General features: G+C 39.0%; 1 protein-coding gene across 2 annotated transcripts in view; it reads left to right on the plus strand.

Moving 5' to 3' along the window:
• The window catches only part of ART3 (ADP-ribosyltransferase 3), a 57,889-nt gene continuing 36,872 nt past the window's right edge, over window positions 1-21,017 (plus strand). The window contains exon 1 of one of the 2 annotated variants that reach the window (XM_027854640.1): window positions 1-56. The gene's annotated coding sequence lies outside the window, so the exon portion shown is untranslated. Of the gene's footprint in view, window positions 57-4,314; window positions 4,363-21,017 lie in introns of those variants that run through there. The other variant, XM_027854641.1, reaches the window with a different exon arrangement.

Here is a 21,017-nt window from a genome sequence, read left to right on the forward strand (position 1 = left end):
AGTGTCTGAAAGCACATATGTGATAGAGGAGCAATGTCTGCAAGGGGAAAACTGAGGTACACATTCGAAATTTTAACTTTTTAATATGAAATTGCATTGGTGTGATTGATGTGGATTTCATGAATGTTTGTGAAATGAACTTGTCTAAGAAAATATTTTAATATTTTATGACTTGAACTCGAATCAAGTAGAATGGATGTTTTAAGTGGGATATAGGAAATATGGGATTTAAGGCTAAGAATTATTTCAGAACCATTTCCCCCAGTGTTCTAAAGCACTTCAGTATTTTAATTTGCTGTTAATAGTAATTTTGGTAGTTTTCATAATTTTTTGGTTAAAATGCTTTTCAAGATTCTATTGCTTCTCAAAGTTACAATGGCAGTGTCCTACAAGTCTCCATGGGAGAGGCTGATATTATCTTTAGATACTGAGTAATCATAAAATTACTTCTCTTTGGATTTGTAACCATCTGATACATGTTAGAGATTTATACAATGTAAGCATCGGGGTTTGGGTTTATAGAATGCGGTTCTTTTTGTCTGGGACTCACAAGGGCTGGAGACTTGCAGCATTACCTGTTCTATACCCATCCCTTGTCATTTGTCCCACATTCATTCATGTTGAAGCTGGACCTCATGGTAAGTGGATTTCTTGTTCTTATATTCCTTGGTTTACTCATGAACCTCCCCCTGAGTGTCCTCAGGACAATCTGAGCTCTCATCTACGGTTTCCTCAGGTCTTTTTACATTCCATAGGTACCAATGTAGCACACATGTACTGCCTAACTATTATTACTTATTCCCACTATATGGCTTCTCATCTCCTTTTCCAGTCGTACATTTCCTGAATACTCTACAGCAGTTTTTGCATGTTGATCACTGTTGGAAGTATGCTACAGTCTCTAGTTAGGCATACTACGCATCTCTTTTATGTCCTTTGGGTCACCCACAACTTTGATTCTTTGGAGACGTTGTTCCAAGACTAACAAACATACATCATCACTGGAAGGATACTGTGTTAAAAAGATAAGTTTTTATTTGGGGAGCAGCTTGGGAAAGTTAAAAGTACTCAACAGTTTTCTAAATGCAACTCAATATTCCCTCTTCCTCTTATTCAGGTTTAGGTCCATCACATCTAGATACTTCAGTATCTAAATATGCTGATATGCTATGTGAGGAAGTAAAAAAGATATTTCAAAGACATTTTCTTAATGAATAATTAATCAGTGAGTATTTATTAAGAACCTGTTATGGGCCAGGCACTATGCTAGGCTCTTGAGATACAAATAGAAAGACAATGCAATATAAATACAAGTACAGCTTGCCATCAAATGAGGGAAATCCATATAGGAAAACCCAAGTGGATGAAAAACGATTCTTGGTTTTTCCTGCATAGACTATTAGGTTGATCTCTTCTGAGTCATGCATCTCTTAAATATCATTTTTACATCCTGATACAGCATATGAGTCCACCACCGAGAAAATCATATGTGGTGGTTTTGCGATCATTCACAATGAAAGTAGATCACAGTGGAAATGCTGACAGAATGCTTACATGCTCCATCTACTTTTCCAACCAGCTTCATCTGTAAATGTTATTGGAGTGCCATAGTTGATTGAGGTGTCTTGTCAAGACTTCTGTTTTTTCCTCCATTGCTTTTCGCTGTTTTATGAGGTGATAGGAATAAGGTGGTTTCTAGGCCATTTTGGCCTCCTCAATGTGATGACAATAGCGCATCAATTAAACTTTAGTAGGAAATAATGACAAAGTCAGTGTCTTTCCCCTTTTCATTTTTTCAACATTGATGATTTGTTTAAAAGTCTTGTTGAAGCCATTATAATTATTATACACAGTATAATCTTCAAATCTTTATGCTTTCTTCTAATCTGATACTGTAATTAATTGATTTTTTATGGTACATATCCAGGCAGTGCCAAGTCTTGTTAATTCTAACATCTCTGACATCCATTTCCTCCTCTGTACTCACACAGCCACCACCCTAATTCAGGATCTCTTCACTTCTGACCTGAACTATTATACTATGATATCCTAGTTGATTTCCCTGTGTAAAGGCTTTCTCCCTTCTCCAGTCTGTCATCCTACATAGTTGCCAAAATGATTTTCTTAAAGCAGAGACCTAACCATATCATTCCTTTACCCCATGAACTACTGGGACTTCTTGTTACCTGTAGGGTCAGATACGAGTTCCTCTGTCTGTCATTTTCAGCCCTTTGCAACCTGGATCCAATCTCCGTGTCTAGCTTTATTACACATTACTCTTGGCAAACACTGCATGATCCAGCTAAACTGGCCTTGATTCTGTTCCTCATACATGACACTCCATCTCCTCCCTTCAGGCCTTTGCCCTAGCTGTCTTTTAGGCCTTGGATATACACCCTTCTCCCTTCCACTTCTTAAAATCTCTTGTTTCATTCAGTGTTCACTTCAAGCTACAAAATATACTTTGACATTTCGGGATGTCAGTGTGAGGGGCCATTACAGAATAGAGTCAAAAAAGGTACGTTGGAAAATAATGGTTCGTGTTTAGGAAATGAAAGAGACCGAAGGCTTGTGGATTACTTGGGGAGAAGCCTCAATACCTATGTATCATAAATACTTTTCATTTTCCACAAAAAAGAGTGAGAAGAACTAGATAGTTAGAAACCAAGGTGACTGAAAGAATGGTGGTACCCTTTACAGACTGTAAATAGGATGGTTTGGGGGAGGGTTAATGAATTCTCTTTTTGGACTTGATGAATATGAAATATAACTCCTTTATTTGCCTTTCCAAAAACAACTTGTGAACCAGTTAGTTGCTACTGAACTTTTGTCTTCCGGTTTGATTATTGCAAGAATATCAGTATTGACGTAGTTTAGTTCTTGGAATGATTTCAATGTGTTGGTCATTAATTAAAGGTCTCACATTTAGGAACTCAAGTCAATGTTTTTAGATGGTCTAATATTTATTTATTGCTTATACATGCATGTAGTATTGCAGTACCTTCATCATGAGTAAAAGGTTATTCTATACAGTAGGTTATAAGCTAGGAAGAGAGAAGGCAATTGTGATACAGAGAAGAGCTTCTTGGGGGAAGGTGGATTTCAGAGTCAGAGTCGTTTTTCCCTGGTACAGAAAATACATAGTATTGCTGGTTTCACAAATAGCCAGCCACTGGCCTCAGTGACAGTTGATTGTGTTTCATAGGAGGGAATATGGTTGCAGGATGTCCTTATAGGACTGAGGGCCACTTAAAATTTTTATTTTTGCCATGGGCAAAGAATTCGTCACAATCAGTGTACCGCTGGCTAGTTGGTATTTGTGTAAATCAGAAGAGCTAGTTACTCCCTCTTGACCAGCCCCATCTTCCTGTGGGTGACACCTTTCATTCCTAACTCCTGCCATCAGGTATAGCTTTATCTCTAGTCTCGCCCATCAGCTCCCTTTTAGGGGAAGTGGTTTCGTTAAACCCTTCTGAGGCGGCTGGTAGCACAGTGGATAGAGTGTTGTACCTGGAGTCACGAAGACCTGAATTCAAGTCCTCAGACATTTACTAGCTGTGTGACCCTGGGCAAGTCACTTAATCTGTTTGCCTCAGTTTCTTGAACTGTAAAATGAGAGTGATAATAGCACTGACTTCTCAGGGTTGTTGTGACGATCAAGTGAGATGATATTTGTAAAAATGCTTAGCATATAGTAGGTACTATAGAAATACTTGTTCTTGTTCCTTCCATTCTTTATCCTTCCCTTCCCTTCTGGCTGAATAACCAGGGCTGAAGGTATCTTCCTCAGAAGGAAAAGCTCCTAGGTCTTTGCTCTCTCTTCCCATTCTCTACGTGGGCTGCTTTAGGCTTAGGCTGTGCGTAGATTCCTTTGCCTGATTCACTCTGCTATTTTGGGAAGTTTTAAAACATAGATCAATAATATTTTTCTGGGAGCAGCTAGGTGAGGCAGTGGATAAAGCACCGGCCCTGAAGTCAGGAGGACCTGAGTTCAAATCCGACCTCAGACCAAACACTTGACCCTTATTAGCTCTGTGACCCTGGGCAAGTCACTTAACCCCAATTGCCTAAAAAAATAAAATAAAAAATAATATTTTTGTCTAGTTGCAGGTCCCCATATTTTTGCCAGGGATGTTTATTAACCTTAATTTAATGTAATCTGTCTCTCGGTACCTCATCACACTACTGTTTCCCCTTTCAGTTGTTTGACCTCATAGGATACATACCAAGACAACACTACACTCAATAGACATGTAAGTTGGGAGAGACCAGTTTCTTTAAAAACTAATGACAACAAAAAGGAAATAGACTCATGAAGAACAAGGATTGAGAATACAGGTCAGCTCTGCCCTGGAATGAATGGTGTAAGTATGAATGGACATCGCCTGTTTCGTTCTTGGCTGTAGGGATGACCACAACCACCTGACAGCTGTTCCATAGTTCAGTCTTTTCCCTTCATCTCACCCTGCTCTCCCCTGCCAGTTTGTTTGGGATGTGTGTGGGGAGGGGGAACAGCTCTTCTTTCTTTCTTCTTTACTTGAAGTCTCTCTACTGTCATCACATCTCCCTCTCAAATAGTCTCTCTCTCTTCCTTCAGAAAGGAGAATAGCTAAGCCCCTTCGGTTGAGTAGATAAACTTTGGACAGAGGTCCCTAATGCCTTGTTGTATACATGAAAAATATAAAAAGTAGAAAATCTGAAGGGAAGATAAGGTTTTTTGTGATTTGAGAGAAACATTATTAATGTTTGGATTACCTGTCCGTTTGAGACTTTAGGTACATTGCATATGTGATGGAGATTGAATTTCAGATTTGCACATAGTACTGATTAGGAAGAGATTTTTTTGTTTTTGTTGCCACATAGAAGTTAATGCACGTATTACGAGCTGTCAACTCGGTAAGTTTCATAATTCCAGAAATTAGTCACTACTGTTTCATCTTCTCTTCAGTGAAAGTAATTTCTGCCTTTCGTTTTCTCATGTGTGATGAGCACATTCCCTGTTGTAAGAAATGAAAAGAAAACAGGAATTTCCCTACATGCATACATAGACAAGTCTAGGACCCACAGTGAATACATTAGTCATATCTAAAGAAAGACACTCCCCCTCCCCCCCCCCCGCAGTGAGTCTGAAGCCTATCTGAGAGATAATGCTGTATATTCTCAGCATGGAGTGTGAAGCATAGAAAGGTATAACTGGGAGTAAAATGGAGAAGATGAGTTTTTCTTGAGACACGATCTTTAGGGTAGAATTTTGTTATGTTTAAAATGATTAAATTTCTAGGATATCAGACATAACTAGATTCAAATAGAAAATTTAAAAACAAACTCAAAGATAAGCTATTGCCAAGGCAAATATAAACAAGTTTTGAATTGTTCACTATTTGTATTATCACAAGTTCATAGATTAGAGCCACAAAGGTGCTCAGATGCCATCTGTTCCAACTCCTTCATTTTACAGATGAGGAAATTGAGGCCCATGGAGCTTAAGTGACTTGCCCAAGGTCACACAGTAAGTGATATGATCTCACAAGGAAAACTCTAATGGAGGTAGATCTAGTGATTTTTGAGGTAGCCAAGCGAGAGGACTTCCTCCGTTAGTCCACAGGTCTGACAAAGTGTCATCTAGAAACTAAAAAGTTATAATAATAGCAAACCTCACATTGTTAAAATTTTAAAATTATTATTCATAATACACAAAACTTTGCAAGTGTAAAAGATATTTAAATAAATTCCACATATATCCTACGTGAGTAGTTTACCTTTTTTTCTAGTTGTACATTGGTATCCTTTTTGCCAATTTTTTTTCCCAAAACTAGATCAGGAACTTGCAGATCTCAGACAAGGGCAGGGTGGGGCAGATGAGACTTTGCTCTACATCAGCCCACTTTGGGAGTGCATTGAAAGCTTGTACATCACTAGCCTGAGCTATCTTTGATAGCTTGGAATAATATAATACCCTATTCCTCAAGAAAGCAATAAGATCAAGTCATATATTCCCTGCGGGAGTGCATAGAGCCTGACCCTAACATAAAGTCCAAAGTCAGGAAGTAGGCTGGAAGAATGAGTAAACAAAAACAAACGAGAATCTCACCATGAAAGATTGTTATGGTGATAGAGATGCTTAGAGTGCAAGCACCGAAGAAAATAACTCCAAAACATCTACAAGCATAGCCTCAAATCAAAACACAGCTTAGGCACAAATTCAGTTAGAATTCCTGGAGATGGAACAAGAGTTAAAAAAAGATTAAAAATTTTTTTACAGATGAAATGAGAGCACTAGAGGGACAACATGGAAAAGAAATAAGAGCTATGAAAGAATCAGAAAGGGCATTAACATCTGGTAGACGAGCTACAAAACCTTTGTCTAAGCAGCAGACTTGAATAGACTAAATAGAAGTCAGTGACTCCATGAAACAATAAGGAATATTAAAGCCAGAAGACTGACGGGAAAAAAAAGAAACTGGAAGGTACTTCATAACAAATGCAACTGACATGGAAAACAGGTCAAGGAGGGAAAAAGTGAAGAATCAGTAGATTACTTAAAAGCCAATACCTAGATCCACCCACCCCCAAAAAGAGAGCCTACACATAATATGTTAAGAAATCTTAAAAGGAAAGAAGTGGAAACAGAAGGTATCTACAGGTCATTTCCTGAAAGAAACCCTCAATAAGTTTACTCTCATAGGAACTGGTTAGAAGAGGGAAGAATGCACAGTTGAGTACAGAAATCATTTAACTGGACAGGCAAGTAGGAGGGAAAGCAGGAACAGGGAACCACAGGGGAGGGTAGGGTTAAAGGAGGGATTAGTACTAAACCAAAGCAACCCTTAACTCAGTATGTACAAAAATATCTATAGTAGCTCTTTTTGAGGTGGCAAAGAATTGGAAACTGAGGAAAAATGTATCTTTTGGGTATTGGCTAAGGGAGTTATGGCATATAAATGTGATGCAATGCTTGTGGTTCAGTCACGTGTGACTCTTTGTGATCCCATGGACCACGCTGTCCACGAGGTTTTTTTGGCAAAGATACTGGAGTGGTTTGCCATTTCCTTTTCTAGTGGATTAGGGCGAACAGATTAAGTGACTTGCCCAGGGTCGTGCAGCTAATAAGTGTCTGAGGCTGATTTTGAACTCAGGTCTTCTTGCCTCCAGGCTCAGTGCTCTGTCCCCTGAGCCACCTAGCTGTCTGATGGAATATTACAGTGCTGTAAGAAAAAACAATGAAAGGAATGGTTTCAGAGAAACCTGAGAAAACTTGAATGAATTGAGGCATTACTGAAACGAGCAGAACCAGGACAATTTATACAAGGACAACAATAAAGTCAAACAACTTTATAAAGAACTCAGTAACACACCACAATTTTGTTGGACTCATGATGAAACACACTGTTCACCTTCTGATAGAGAGGGGAAAGAGTATAGAATGAGACTTTTTTTTTTTTGACATGGTCAATGTGGAAATTGGTTTTACTTGACTAAACATTTTGTAAAAGGGGTTTTATTTTTTTTTCTTTCTCAATTGGGAGGAGTGAAGGGGTGGTAGGGAGTGAAGGATTTTGACTGATTAAATTTTAAAAAAAAGAAAGCTATAGATTGAACTTAACATTTTTTTAAAATAAACTTTACTCAATGGAGATTTGTAATTTCATAGATACGTAATTCTACTTTTCAGCTCTACTATGTATATATAAATTCCCATTTTATTTGGTGTTTGTTAAGTTCAGAATAAAAATAAAAAAAATTTTAAAAGAATTAAATTGAAACTAATTAGATTGGCTTTGTGCAAATTGAATTTGATGTACCAAATGGACGCTCACGTGCTCGTTTCACATAGGTTGAGATGTGAGTCTGAACCTCATTAAAAGGTCAAAGCAGAAGATAGTGATAGATTTAGAAGTCATTTGCATAAAAGTAGTAAAGTCTCAGAAATTATTGAGATTACCAAAAAAAGGCAGTTAGAATTGGGGCAATAATAGAGCCATTGAAGAGGTCAGCACCAGAGTAGTAGTAAGTGGTCAACAGGACAAAAACTGTAGAGAAGCCAAAGAAGATGAGGCAGAAAAACAACATTGGATTTGGTGATTGTTGTTTGTCCTTCATTTTTGAAGAGACCCAATGACACCATTTGGGTGATGTCCTGACTTGTAAGTGAATTGCATTTAAGTGAGGCAGAGTTGAACAAAATCATCAGCCTCACTCTCTTCCAGAGTCACTGAAGTTCAGTGGCAAGACAAAAGTCAGGATGAATAGCAATGGCCCAAGATGCAGTGAATGATCTTGGTATCTTCAGCCAAGTTCTAAGTGCTCCACAGCACCTGCTTCAGCCGTCTTTGTGGTCATTGGAACAAATTGTTCTCATCCACGCGTTCCCCTGGGAGAAAGTCTTCACATGCTTGGGGTAGACACCCTCTTAACTCAGTGACAGATCTGAGGCCTGTTAGTTACCCTTAACCTGTTAGCCCATCTGTCAACATAGTTTTATTGGGGTGTGGCTGCTGTGCATGTTACAGGTTCTAGGAGCCACAGGGGAGAGTTGGGTGGGGATGAGTAGATACCAAAGGTAGATAAGCAGCCCTGAAAAGGGATTGGCAGCCCTCATACCAGAAAGGCCAGTCTTCCCTGAACAACTTTACACCCTATTTTGGTGTTTAGAAAGTTAGTATTGACCTATGTGAGAGATAAGTTTCAATAGAATAATGGAGGTAAAAAGAAGATTGCAACATTTTGAAGGGAAATTTTGACGAGTCTAGACTAGGGCTAGATAAACTGATCATTGTATCCAGCTGTCTACCAGGAAATCAGGGCCTTATGCAGTGTGATCATTTTGCTATCTCCAGTTTCTGTTCCCTTTCCTCCATGCCCTGACCCCAACCATTTAATCCACTCAGTGCTCCACACTAGGGCTGAGCTCTCTTGACTGATAAGTGAGTGAAAATTCAAATCACTATGCCTAGCTTATCAAGATACCATCGTACCTAGCATGGGCAGTTTGCTATCTGTCCTGCTGCTGCTGCTTTTCACCTCATTCTCTTGCTTTTATTTTTGGAGTAGTAGTCAGACTAATACAGTAGAACCAGAGTACCTGGGTTCAAATTCCACCTCTGACATACCTATGTAACCTTGGACCTATTTTCTCTGGGCTTCCTTTTCCTCATTCCTAAAATGATGGAGTTGGGTTCTGAGGTCTCTTGTAACTATAAGTCTGTGCTATTGGAAAGGGCGTGACAGTCTATTGTCCCATGGTTCCACCCATGAGCCCTATGATTGCCTTCCCTGGCTATCACTTTCCTATGTGTATTGTATTCCCCTATTAGAATAAGAGCTCCTTGAGGACAGCAGGGCCTTGTAGGCTCTTGATGATGCTTAGAATTTCTGTGATCTTGTGATTGTAAGGAAACAGAGGCCTTGGGTCAAAGTGACTGCTTAAAGGGAAAATGGGATAGAATCATGGAATTACAGAGCTAGACGGAAGCAGAGAGGTCATTGAGTTGGACATATACCATACTGGGAATCTGTATTCCCAACAAGTGGTCATCTAGCTTTCTCTTAAAAAATTGTAATGAAGAGGAACCACTTAAGGGATTCCAGTAGAGAACCATTATTGAAGATTTAAGGGATGGATTCAAACAAAAGAATGTTTATAGGCATATGAGAAGTAGTTGGTAGATAATCCTTATTTATTTAGCACTCTATACTCTACATAACACTCTACTTAAAACAACCCTCTAAGGATAAATATTGGAAATATTCCTAATTTCTAGATAAAGAAAATAAAATCCAGAGAGGGTAAATGAATTGCCATGATCACAGTTAATAAACGTTGAAGTCAGGATTTGAACTCAGCTCCTTGATCATGTGTCTGATATACTTTCTTTCTATTGTTCCTCTTTGGACAGGGAGACACTGAAGATGCATTAGAGGTGCTAACTACTGGAATAAGATTTTGGAGATAAGGGAAGGCGCAGGTGTAGGAATCAGCCTTTGTGAAGATCAGGGATCCATTTATGTGTCCAGAGAAAAGGAGAAAGTGGAGGATGACTCTAGTTTTGAGAAATGCAGGAGAGAAGTTGAGGGAGCTCCTTGAGGGAATGGCCATAGTCTACATTGGCTGTGCCACTAAAGTGCACTTAGAAGCTTGAGCAGAAGGAGAGGTCTGAAACCATGGCTATGGGGAAGGAAATGGGAATCCTTAAAGGCAGAGTAGAGGGATAGTGAACAATTTTAAATATTCAGCTGAGATTATGCATCATAAACTTCTAGCAGGCAAAACGGGCTTCTTAGTCTAGAGAGTGATATCACATTTATGTAGCACTTCAGGTTTTTCAAAGCTCTTTACATTCTTGTCTCATGGCTGGGAAATGTTGTTCCACTGTTTTTTGTTTTTTTTTTTTGCAGATGAGGAAATAGATTGAGAAAGGTTAAGTGACTTGTCTAGAGCTACACAACTAGTAAGCATCTGAGGTAGAATTCAAACCCAGATCTTCTGACTCTGGTGCCAGACTCTATCCACCATGGCACGTGGCCGAACGTTGGACATATGAAACGTGGTAACGTGTTTTCAAAGGAAGCCGTTGTGTCTCCTATCCTGAGACATTTTAACAAAATGTTGTATGAGCATTTTTCTGGAAAGGCTTAAGATCTGCCTTGAGTAAGATTCTACCTTGAGCCAAAGGAATGGATTTGGGTAGGGATTTCCAAACGCTGTTTCCAGTCTTTCCAAAGCATGCTATGTAGTCCTTTGTCCGGTTACTTAGCCAGATATTAGACTAACAAGTGTTGTATCAAAACTGATAGATAGCATCAATACAAATAAATGTATAGAAGTAAACATGCCATTTGCTTTTGGGACTACTTCTTAATGACCTTTTAATATGTAGTATTTTATTTTTCCCCAGTTACATGTAAAAAAACTTTCAACATTTGTTTTTAAAATTTTTAATTCCAAATTCTCTCCCTTCCCTCCCCACCTCCTCATTGATAAGGCAAGTAATTTGATATAGGTTATACATGTGTAATCTTGCAAAACTTATTTCTGTATTAGTCATGTTGTAAAAGAAAACAGACGAAAATCCGCCCCCCGCAAAAAAAAATAAAGAAAAGAAAAAAAAAACTTTCAATCTGTATTCATACTTTTTCTGGAGATGGATAGCATTTTTCATCATAAATTCTTCAGAGTTGTCTTGGATCATTGTATTGCTAAGAATAGCTAAGTCATTCACAATTGATCATCTTAAAATATTGCTGTTACTATGTTCAACATTCTCCTGGTTCTACTCATTTCCCTTTGCACCAGTTCATGTAAGTCTTTCCAGGTTTTTCTAAGAGCATTCTGCTCATTATTTCTTAAAGCACAATAGTATTCCATCATAATCATATACTACAACTTGTTCAGCCATTCCCCAGTTGATGGGCATGCCCTCAATTTCCAATTCTTTGCCACCAGAAAAGAGCTGCTATAAATATTTTTGTACATATAGATCCTTTTCCTTTGTCTTTTTTTTTTAAATCTCTTTTGAAATACAGACCTAGTAGTAGCATTGCTTGGTCAAAGGATATGTGTAGTTTTATAGGCCTTTGGGCATAGTTCCAAATTGCTCTACATAATGGTGGAATCAGTTCACAACTTTGAGGTGTATTTTATTACCATAGTTCTCTCTAGGATATGTTTTGCTGTGCAAGATAGGTTCCTTAGCAAACAACTGAAAATTTTGGATATTACAGAAAGTTTTTTCAATTTTTACTAATAGACAGTTTTTCCTAGGAAGAATGGATTTTAAAAGTTCAGTTTAGGTCATCCTTAAGAGATTTTACCCTCATTTTGTCAAGTATTATGTAAAAACTAACCAAAAAATTAGGAAATGGGAATTGGAGTAAGGATTAACAGCAGAGCACTGAATAACAGGCCAGTGATAAACTTCTTAACAAAACCCTTTAGTTTTTGTGATAATCATTCATAAGTAATATAGCTGCTAGACAGGTCATTAAGAACCTTCCTCATCTGTGAAAAGAAAGGATTTCCCCTCTTAGCCTCAGTTCTTCTTTTTTACTGAGCTAACATTTTTCCTTTGCAAATGAGAACAAGAAAAGTTTAAAATAAAAAGTTTAGAAACAGCTTGTCAATACTTTCCCCTCCAAATCAGAATGAACTTCTATGTGTCCCAAAATGGTAGTTGGGGAAATGTGCTTATCTCAGGTGAGCTCCTTCCATGGCCAGCATATTCCCACTCCTTCCAGATCTCCCCATCCCCTTGATTGCTAAAAGCAAGTCCCTCACTCTAATGAGATACTCTTATGTATCTCAGCTCTACTCCCATAATGTCATTGCAGGATCTGTCTTCCTGTTCCACTGTGTCCTGTAGAACTCCCACTCTGTGGAACAGGAGGTTACTTCTGTCCCAGGAGAGACTGGGGCACCCTCACCAACAAGGGGCTCAAACTCTGGCCTCATGTCCGGAAAGGGTTCACTTCTGGGGCAAATCTGACCTCTGAAGACAAAGGTCAAGCTCATTCTGCTTGTGTATACCTCTGTGTACTCATCTGGCCTTGGAGCCCTGGGGAGGATAACTGAATCTTAAGTTTGGCTCTTATCTAGGGCCCACCAGAAAGGCAGCAGAAAGGTACTCAGTGTATAAGGTAGCCGTTTATTTCTTCCACACAAAAGAAATATTTAAAATGTAAAAGACTCAATCACACAATGACAGATTTAAAACATGATACCCTAACCTATACCTCTCGTTATAGTCTCCTAGGATGTTGATACTTGAAATATTAAAAGATGGAGCACTCGACGGATCTGTTGAATAGGCATTCCTTCGCCTCATCTCTACACTTCCTGAAAAACTCTTTAAGATCCATGTCTTTCGGAAAGTTAGGCCAGGGCCTGGGCTCATCCTTTCAGTGGTCATATTCTTTAAGAAGAAAACCACTCAAACTGAGGCTAGAAATGTCCATTGAAGGATGACTATTAAGTAACTTATGCTCAGAGAAAGAAACTTAAGGCAGAAAAGGCAGTTAGACAGTGACTTGAGATCCTGACTCAGGATGAAATAACTAGCCCATGCTCTATAACTGACATGTGAGAAACTACCCTAAATGCTAGAAATGGGGGAGGGAGGAGAGACGAGCCTCTCCCCTCATCCTGAGAGGTGCCAAACAGAGAGGATTGAGGAAGAGGGTACTATGAAGGCTTAAGGAAACAGGCAGTTTGGAATGCCCACTCTTTTTTAGTGGAATAGAAAATCATTTAGGGCCAAGTATGCCTTGGTGCAGTGAGGACTCAGTTGAAATTAGATAACATGAATTTGTAGTGTACCCACTCAGCATAGTTGCATGACTTCTTCTGGCTCCATTCCCCAGCATATAAGTAGGAGCAAAGAAGTAGGGTGGTGAGACTAATCCAGGACTGGAATTTAACAAGACGTGAATGACCCTGATGGGACAAGCGTGGCTAGTTGAACTAGTTCACTAAAGGAGCTGGGTTTGGAAAGAGTAGAGAGTATAGCCAGAACAGGGTCAATGGCCTGGGAAGGTGCTAAGGGGTGGAGGGTGGAGGTCGTAGTGAAGACAAACGAGGTTCGGAAGAGGTAAGGGACAGAGTCACATGGAAAAATAGAAAATTACGACTGGATAAAGGAATTTCAGAGTTATTTAACATGGAAGAGGAACACTTGGGAGGGATGGCAAGATCAAAGGTGAAACCATCCCTGTGTGATGTTCAGCAACAGGAAGTCAGTCAGGGTACTTGAGGTAACATCAACTTGATTGCTTGAATGAAGGAAAAAGCAATTATTAAGCTCTTAGTATGTGCTAAGCACCGAGCTTACAAAAAGAAAAAACAAGACAGTCCCTGTTCTCTGACCCTCACACCCTGTTGGGGAAGTAGATCACACATGTAAAAGTTGAGTTGGGTACCTTTCACCACTCCCTGGCAGTCTGTTGTATGACCATTAGAGCCTCAGCTTCAAGGCAGGAGGGTTTGCTGACTCCATTGGCCAAGTTGGCTCACGTCAGTGACCACCAACCAGATTGTCTAGTCTGGACGACTAGCCATAGAGTCATCTGAATGATGATTGAATGTAAAACGAACAGAAACCAACACCTCAGATTGGGCCACGTTTCCTACCACTGAATTGGATTTGTTCAGATACTCTTCTGTTGAAGGTGTGAGAGATAATTTTTGTATTTCTAGCCTGAAGCGCCCCAGATTTCTTAGTATGTTTTATTGTGTCTCTGGTCATTGTATTTGCTTTTTTCTAGTTCAGTTGTATCTTTTTTGAGATGTGGGGATCAGAATTGTCCATATAGACATCATGGTTTTATGTAAGTCTAAAGTCTCTGGTTTATTTCTGTAGCGCAAGCTCTGGAGCTGTTCTCCCAGCCTCGTGGGGAGTAGCAGGATGAGTCCCAGGCAGTGGGTGTGACTTTTCCCATCAAGGTTCTCAGGGCCCCTGGGCAGGGGATTTCTCATGCCACAGTTCACAAGCCCAGATCCCCCCTGGAGACCCAGCCTGTCTGTGCAAGTGGGGATTGAGAGAAGAGCTTCAGAAGGTGCACTACATGTTTGACCGTTTTGTAATGACGCTTCTTTTGGCTGCAGAAGTATCTTGGGGGGCAGCTAGGTGGCGCAGTGGATAGAGCACCGGCCCTGGATTCGGGAGGACCTGAGTTCAAATCCAGCCTCAGACACATAACACTTACTAGCTGCGTGACCTTGGGCAAGTCACTTAACCTCATTGCCTAACCCAAAAAAAAAAAAGCTGTCTTGGACAGGGGGATACAATGGAAAGACACTGGGTTTGTAGTCAGAGGGCCTGGCTTTGAAGTGTAACTCACCAGTTATTTCACCTGTGCATCCTTTGGCACAAGTGAGAGCATTTGGACTACCTGACTTTTAATGTCCCTTCCAGCTCTAAATCTGTGAATGCATAATTATGTGAAGGCATTTAACTATTAAATGTCCATTTGTAAAGGTCGTTGTTTGAGGGGATTCATCACTTGGTAAGGAGTAGAAAGAGATGACCTCTGGGATCCCCTCCTACTCTGTGATCCTGTGAAATGCCAGGAATGGACATTGATTCAGCTGCCATTTATTAAGTGCCTGTGTTTAATGCACTGTGTTAGATGCAATACAAAGACACGGTCTGTGCTTTTATGTGATCAGACAGGTGCAGGAAGAGATATAATACTAATTAGTGTGGAAATGCATATGAGAGGTACAAAACAAATGCTTCGAGTTTAGAGGAGTAGGAGATCAGTCACTACCAGCCAGCCTTTTTGTTAGCCTTTTTCTTTATGTTCTAAACCTGTTTGGTTGTCTGGTGAAGCCTCTGGACCACTTCTCAAAATCACTTTTCTAAATGCATAAAATAGAACACATACGATTGCAAAGGAAAACATTTATTCTGAAGTATATGTCAAGTTACCTATTTTTAAAAATCAGTACATATATATTGCATAAACATTGTATATTTTAAATATATTGTGTGTATGTCTATATGTTTGTATATAGATACATACACGATGCTCTCTATTTCAACATAATAACCTTTCAGAACTACTTCACTTGTCTGGGCATCCTTTTATATATTTCCATCTTTTTAAACTGTTGCTAATTTTAAAATGTTTCAGTGCCTTCTTTTCTTTTCTTTTTCCTTTTTTTTGGCATTGCCGTCACAACCTTCCTCTTCTTCCCAACCCTGCCCCCAGGTTAAATACAAAGGGAAAAAAAATTGTAACAAATAAGCATTGTCAAGTAAAACAAATCAACAAAGTGGTCATATCAAAAAAAAATATGTGTTTTCTTCTTCACCTCACATCCATCATGTCTCTGGCAGGAGATGGGTAGCAGGCTTCATCTTAGGTCCATTGGAAATGTGAATGATCGTTGTTTTTCTTTATGATGTTGTCCTTATATAAATTGTGCTTCAGACTCTACTCACTTCTCTGTGTCAGTTCATATTTGCCAGAATTCTCCGGAATTTTCTCTTGCATCATTTTTTAAGGTCCAGTGTTGACCCGTTGTATTTGTATATCACAATTTGTTCAGTCATGCTCTAGTTGGGTGAGTTGGTTAGCCCTGCTTGGTTTCCACTTGGGTCCTCCATTGACCCTTATCGTCTGGGTCTTTGAGGCTCAGAGTCCTGGAACTTTGGCGCCCTCTGGGGCATTTCAGGATAGAGTGCTAGAAACCTTGGAGCTCTTGGGCTTAGTGTTATTAGTATCCTTAGTATAATTAGTATCACACCTACACTATTTGCTACTGCTCCCACTGACTTTCATAGTCAGCAATGCGGATTTCTGAATGCCCTGGGGCTTTCTTGAGGCAGCCCTTTGCTTTTGCAGCCACAGAATACAGAGCCAGGCAGGCAACATGTGTGTCTGTCCAGTTTCTAATCTTGGTTGGAGACTTCTAGTTTGTTTGCCTGTGCTAACCTGGCTTTTCTGGTGGCCCTCCTTTCCAGGGGCCCCTGGCTTCTGGTTTACTTTTTGTGCAATGCTGAGGTGGAAAAAGTTCTTGATTGTTATTTGGTCCCGTACTGTGTTTAGGTTTTTTCATTCCTTTAGTTTAAAATTTTATTGTTTATTCTGAACTGGGAGGGAATTTATAACCAAAAGGTTGCTTTCAAACAAAGTTTTCGGGCAGCATTCCTAAGCTAAATATTATTCGGTGTATCATTGTGTGAAACAAACAAACCAAAAAATAACAAGAAAGATGGCTATTCAGAAAATACAGGTGGTTATACAAAAAAAGAATATGTATTTGTTGAAGAAAAATGTTTATTACTAGTTATAGGAGATGGATAAGAGAGTTATCTTTAGTATAGTTAGTTTCACTAAATCAATGAGAACTGTCAGGCCCGATAAGGAGGAGACCTTTTTCAGACTCTAAAATTCTCCCCCTTCAGCAGCTAAGTCTTTTTGTCCCAATAAAAGGAGAAAAGGGGACACTGAAAGACAAGAGCTGCTGCAGCTGGTCTTGCAGTTCTCTAGGGGTCATTTACAACAAAATGACTGATCAAAACAAGATGGAGTCAGCATGCCTTGAAGCAGGGCTCTTGCTAAGAAGATGAGTTACACACATGTCAGGGAAGTTCATGGTGCAATTGCAGCGGGGCTTGATAAGGGTTATTAAGACAAGGACAGTGTGCAGGTTCCTTGGAAGCTGTCAGCCTCAGGATATTTGATAAAGCCAATCTCTGGGAGCCATTCAGGGAGGGTAATTTTGGCTGCTTCTCCCACAACACCAATTCCAGGGTTGTTTCTACTATACCATGGTCACAGACCTCTTGGAGTTCATTCTGGAAGGAGGGTGTAGTACATAAAACTATAATATGGGACAAGTGCATGAGAGAGGTACAGGGTGCTTTATGAAGTCCACAGAGATTTGGTGGTGCATGGTGGCAGGAAAACCCAAGAATAATAAATGCACTAGTTTGACTGGAGCAGAGGGGTTCATGTGCGAAAGTAGTGAGAAGTCTGGAGAGGTTCTGGATTATTCTGTGGTGTTTTAACTGCAAGACTTCATTATAAGTTCATTATAAAGCTAGTGAAGGGCCTTTGAAGATTTCTGGGTAGGGGAGTTTGTCTTTTAAAGCCTTTTCAACCTGGCCCTTCTCACCATTGACAATCAATAAACATCTATTTAGTGCCTACTGTGCTAAGCTCTGGGGGATACAAAAAGAAGCAAAAGATAGTTCCTGCCCTCAGGTCGCTTGCAGTATGAGGGAGACAATAAGAAAACGAATACATATAAAGTATGTATATGCTGGAGAAATAATTAAAAGAGGGACAGGACTGAAATTAAGAGGGGTTAGGGAAGGCTTCCTGTAGTAGGTGGGATTTTAGTTGGGACTTAAAGGAAGCCAAGGCAGCGAGTAGTTGGAGCCTTGGAGGGAGAGAACAACCAGAAACAATGCTCAGAACTGAGAGATGGAGTATCTTGTTCATGGAACAGTCAGGAGGCTGGTGTCACTAGATGTCAGGAAGTAAGGGGGCTATGAAAGGCTTTGAAAGAAGATTTTATATTTGATCCAGAAGGCAATAGCAAGCCACTGGAATTTATTGAGTAGGGGTTGCCATGGTCAGGCCTGCACTTTAGGAGAATCATTTGGAATCTGAATAGAAGAGGGACTGGAGTGAGGAGAGATTTGAGGGAGGAAGACCCACTAGTAGGCTATTACCAGTAATTCAGGTATGAGGCGATAAGGGCCTGTAGCAGAGTGGAGGCAGCGTCTGAGGAGAGCTAGTGCACCGGTAAAATGGACAGACCTTGGCAACAGAGTGCATATGGTGAGGTGAGAGATAGAGAGGAGTTGAGAATGATAACCTAGGCTGTGGGCTTGAGGGACTGGGAGGATGGCATACCTTAACTATAGCATGAACTATATATGACATTAACTATACCTAATTACTTGACATGCTCATCTTAAGTAACTAGAGGTAACAAAGCTGAGCCAGAAATTCTCTTATCACTAACCAAATAATCATTGGGGCTAAAGTTTGAGGGCTCAGATAAATTCTGCAAGCTCTAGTTAGTTATGTGACCTGATGGCAGCAACAGAGACAAACCAGAAAAATTCTCTTAGGATAATATAGTAGATGATCCCAGAGTTGTCTTGAATGAAACCAGGGAGTGAAAAGTTTTTTACTGATCGGTGTGTACCATCAAAAAGTTCGGAGTCCATTGCTCTAGGTATATAATTTTAAATGGAGTTGCCTTTGATGAGAAATACTTTTTTGTTAGTTCATTTATTTACTCATTCATTTATTTTTGTAAACATTTATTATTTTTCCTTCCTATTTCTCCTACCCCCAACTGAACAATTAAAAAGAAAAAGAAAAGAAAAGAAAAACCCTGTAACAAATCTGCATTGTACAGCAAAACACGTTCTTGCATTGGACATGTCCAAAAGTGTATGATTCATTCTGCGTTTTATGTCCATCATCTTTCTGGCAAAGGGGTGGGTAAAATATTTTATCATTAATCAAATGGAATCATGGTTTATCATTGCACTGATAAAGTTCTAAAGTCTTATAAACTTGTTTTCTCTGTGATGTTGTCATTGAATATATTCTAGTTCTGCTTGTCTCATTCTGCATCAGGTCATAGTGTTTCTCCCAGGTGTCTTTAAAACTGTCCATTTTGTCATTTCTTCTGGCATAATTACATTCATTACATTACATTCTAATAGAGGGAAAAGAATCATTACCTCAATATACCATGATTTGCTTTAGCTATTCCCCAAGAGACGGGTACTTTCGTAGTTTCCAGTTGCTGACTAATACGAAAAGTGCTGCTGTAAACATTTTTGTACATAAGGATGCTTTTTCTTTCTTGTCCTCCTTGTGGTATTACTGCATTGAAGGACTGCATGGTTTAATGACTTTGTGACCACACTTTCAGTACACTTTCCAGAATGACTAGACCGTTTCAAAGCTCTACCAACGGTTCAGTAATGTTTCTGCTTTCTTGCAGCCCTTTAACATTTGTCATTTTTCTTTTCTGTTATCTTGGCCAATCTGATGGGTGTGAAGGAAAAGTTATGAATTTTTTAAATTTTCATTTCTTCCAATTATAGTTATAGTGATACAGAGCAGTGATGTCAAAATCAAACCAAAATTGGGCCACTAATGTGTATATAAGGATCCCTGCTGCCTTAGTTATCTATGTTTCATTGTATTTTTATTTTTGTTAAATGTTTGCTATTTACATTTTAATTTGTTTCATTTTGTATATGCCTATATGCCTACGTGTTATGTCTCCAGCTAGATTGTAAGCACACAGGCAGAAAATGTTTTATTGTTTTTTTTGTAATCCCCAGTGAAAAGCACAGAACTTGACACATGTTAGGTAACTAATGGGTTCTTTACTTTTCAGCTTCCATTAGCCATTTGGGCTGTGTGCTTACACCACTGTTGCTGCCTCGGCCATTGGCCCCCGATGTTATCCCAGCCCCAAATTGGTCATGTCCAAAAAAGTTCCTAGCTTCTGAGTGTATTCCTTTTTCTCTTCCTTTCCTTTCTTCTTTTAAGATCATCAAACATTCCTGAACCATATCCAGTCCCTGTGTCTTATTTAATTCCCTCTATGACCCTTGATGACCTAAGGATTCTTAGAGGGCATTTGATTCTTCTCCCTCTATTAGAATGTAAGAAAATATATTCTTGTATAGTCCTTTTCCAAATTCTCAAATTTATTCAGTATTGTTTGCAGTTGTTTGCAAATTCAGTGTTTGCAATTCAGTATTTCTACTCACCTCTCATGTTTTCATCAGGAATATTTGAAAGTCCTCTAATTTATTAAAGGTTTATTTTTTTCCCTGTAGGAGTATACTTAATTTTGTTAGGCTTACAAATCTCTTTGCCTTTAGACTATCATAGTTCAGATTCTTCTCTCCTTTATCGTAGTATGTGCCAAATCATGTGTGATTCTAAATGGTTCCACTGTACTTGAATTCTTTCTTTCTGGCTGTTCGTAGTATTTTCTTTTTTTTTAACATGGAATCTTTAGCTTTTGGCTATGACATTACTGGGAATTTCCCACTTGGTGTTATTTTGAGAAGAATGGTAGATTGTATTTTCACTGTGTCTTTTAACTCTAATAAATCTGCAGTTTTAATTCATGATTTCTTAAAATAAGGTATCTTGCTCTTCTTTGGTTCATGACTCAGGTAATCTAGTGATTTCTATGTTTTTTCTTTTTGAAATCTTTTCTAGGTCATTTGCTTTTGATATGATGTATTTTCTTTATTTTTTAGTCTTTTGACTTTGTTTTAATATTTCTTTTTATCTCATGGAATCATTAACTTCTCTTTGGTCTGTTGTAATTTTCAGGGAGTCTGTTCTTTGAGGGAGGTTTTATTATTTATTATTGTTCTAATCTGTTAATTTTGATTTTAAGTGTGTGTTTCTTTTCTAATTCTTCCTGTTTTTTATTCCAATAATAATACCATTTTTTCAACTGTTGTTTAATTTCTTCAAGAAATTCTAATTGAGGGGCAGCTAGGTGGTGCAGTGGA

Source organism: Vombatus ursinus, unplaced genomic scaffold, assembly GCF_900497805.2.
Source record: "Vombatus ursinus unplaced genomic scaffold, bare-nosed wombat genome assembly UNPS02010461.1, whole genome shotgun sequence".
Taxonomy (NCBI): domain Eukaryota; kingdom Metazoa; phylum Chordata; class Mammalia; order Diprotodontia; family Vombatidae; genus Vombatus; species Vombatus ursinus.